This window comes from Artemia franciscana, chromosome 5 (assembly GCF_032884065.1).
Source record: "Artemia franciscana chromosome 5, ASM3288406v1, whole genome shotgun sequence".
Taxonomy (NCBI): Eukaryota; Metazoa; Arthropoda; class Branchiopoda; order Anostraca; family Artemiidae; genus Artemia; species Artemia franciscana.
The window spans coordinates 52102316-52105266 of NC_088867.1; positions in this window are offsets into that span (position 1 = coordinate 52102316).

The following is a 2951-nucleotide window of genomic DNA, read 5'->3' on the forward strand; positions in this document are numbered from 1 at the left end:
CAGATTATTCAGTTTTGTATGAATGAATGAATGAACTTTATTACCCGTAAAGCATAAAAAAACACAAAGTACGGAGTATTATAAATAAATATAAATAAATAAACAAAAACAAATACGATAAACAGCGAAGAAAAACAAAATTCAAACTAACAAAAGACAATATGGACTAATCAACCAGTATCAATATGGAAAAAAAGGCTGCAGAGGGTCATAAACATGAATAAAGTTGACAGTCTTTTTATATAAATCATCACTGGAAGACCGAATCCGAGAAGGCACATCTACTAAACCAAATCGAGCAATTATTTGTTTGTTTCGGTGCCATCTAGGAAGCCGGAGGAGGAATTTGCAATATCTGAAATAAGCCGTACGTAGAGTATGTCGATCTTTCTTACGGAACAGATGAGCCATGCCTGATAAGAACAAAAGCACAGGGGCGCAATAAGCGTTATAAATCATGCACAAACCGTTGCGGTTGTAACGGCTTTTGTTTGGGGATATTTTTCCGTAAGCGACGCGTAGGTTTTTCACGGCTTGATTCACTAGGGATGAACAGGTAGCGGAAAGTGTTGGGCCGAAACACAGACCAAGCCAACTAACTAAAGAAGAACATGGTAGAACTGCAGTCCCAGCAACGGATGGAGCGACCGCATAAGGGCTATTAAAACAAATAAACTCGCATTTAGACGCATTAACTGACAGTCCAATCTTAGATAGTTCATTAGTTAAAATAGTAAAATTAGAAAGCAATCCACGGCGAGTCCGGGCAACAAGAAGAACGTCATCTGCATATGCAATAGAAGACAAACCAGTATTACCGTAAAAAACAGAACTTCTAAGGGGGCGCAGGCCACGATGCAAGCACGCATTTAAATATACTAGGAGACAATACGGCACCTTGCCGAACTCCCTTATTAATTTTTACCGGGTCAGATATTTGACCATTCCAGGTAACTTGAATTTTAGACTTTGAATACCAAGAAGACAATAAATTTAGTATGGAAGGATTAACACCTGGGATTAAGGATTAACAGCAGATGCGGCAAGAGAATTGGCGGAAACTTTATCCCGCGTAACAACAACCCATCTTTTCCTTACCAGATCGGACTTTACCGACACAATACCGTCATGTCCGGCGGAAGAATCAAGCTTTTTCTTGCGAGAAACAGGGTCTCTTAGTTCTGGAGGCGGATATTTAAGAACAACGGCGTATGAGGGTTTGTGATTGGTACCCTTACTATCTGAGACCAAAGAACTATTAATAGACGTTGTTGGACTATTGAGGTGAGCAAGCGATTTTAACTGATCAAGGCACTGGTTGACTTTGGCGGTAAGGATAGAATAAGCTGACGCCGGAATGCTAGGGACTTCAGAGGGGGATTTGATCACGAACTCTGGAATATCAATATTTTCTGCAGAGCAGCGAGAAAGAGTAGCGATAATGTCCGACAATGAACTATTCTTAGCACTGGATCCCGAACGACGAGGTATAGGCTCATCTGGGAAGCAATTGCTATATAAAAGTTTCTTAGCTCCAAGAACATCTTCATACGGGAAAAAAATCACTAGCGTATCTCACAATAGACTGATGGTCCAACCCCCCATCGAGATTGTGCTGAGCAAAATTCAAAACTGGGCAATAATAAAGCGTACTGGTATTCCAATTGTCCATGATAAGCAAATTTCACTCACGGCTCGGCATCAGTCCAAAAACAATTAAGTGAAAGAGGTATATCCACAGAGAAGTTCTCAATAAGCACAATTAAGAAATGATCCACACTGGCTAAATGAATGCAATGAGAATAAATAATAACTTATCTTTGAGTGGGGCTAGTAATCCAGTGATTTGCAAGTAATCCGAATATTTCAATGCACGACTCAGATGATAGTAGTGCTGAATACTAACTCACAGCCACAATCCATAAATAATCCTTAAGCCGTAACCATATACAAGTTTATAAATTTAGCTAACAAGTTTCAATTACAAGTTCAAAAGTATTTCACTCGTTATTTATTCCAAACAGGTACAGAGTTAATCCGGCTTAAATTCAATTAGTTGTTGACTGGTCAAATCACACGTCACAAATTATCAGAGCTAGCGAAATGCGACTGCACTGAATGAATGCTAGATGGAATCATATATATATATATATATATATATATATATATATATTAGTTCCAAACAACTTAAAGACCCAGTCATTTGCTAAATTCTTACTTCAAAGATTATGCACTTTGAAAATTTCAGTGCTATTAAAAGAGGCCAAACCATTACGGATAATGTCATCTTTATTAATTTCCGTGTTAAAACTCGTTAGAACAAATTCAGCATTTGGGAAATTATCAGTTTATCTTGATTGTCCGTTTCTCGCATAGCTGAGCTCATAGGTTATTATTGGCTGCATGGAATCATATCTAATTCTTCTTTATACAAGTGTTTGGAGAGCTAGCTTAGCTAGTCTTCAAGGATAGAAAAGCTTCCACCTCCTGGATATAAGTTTGGTGGCACAACTTTCAAAAACTGTTGTATGCTTTTTTTAATATAGGGAGGATATAGAAATTATAGCTTCGAGCTTAAAACCAACAAGTCCATCACACGGAAGGCTTATGGCTTTAGGAGACGAATTGCAAAGGTTATACTTAACTAGCCACAGATTTCTTAGGATGGGTGCTGAAATTTAGTTCACCGTAAATTAAAAATCTCACTCGCTATTTACAAAGAGTATTGGAAGGCTTCGAAAAAAATAGAATTGACAAGGATTCTTTTTGCTGATATGAATGAATTGACAATTCTTTATATTTAAGTCAAAAAGCCACGGCTTATTTAATCTACCAATTAAAGGCAAGCCGACACATCAATTAAGTCAGGGCTTAAGTGTGAGATTTACGAAACTCAGGTAACATATTCATAGACAGAAAACGTTGCAACGCTGGTCGGGTATTCCCTCGAT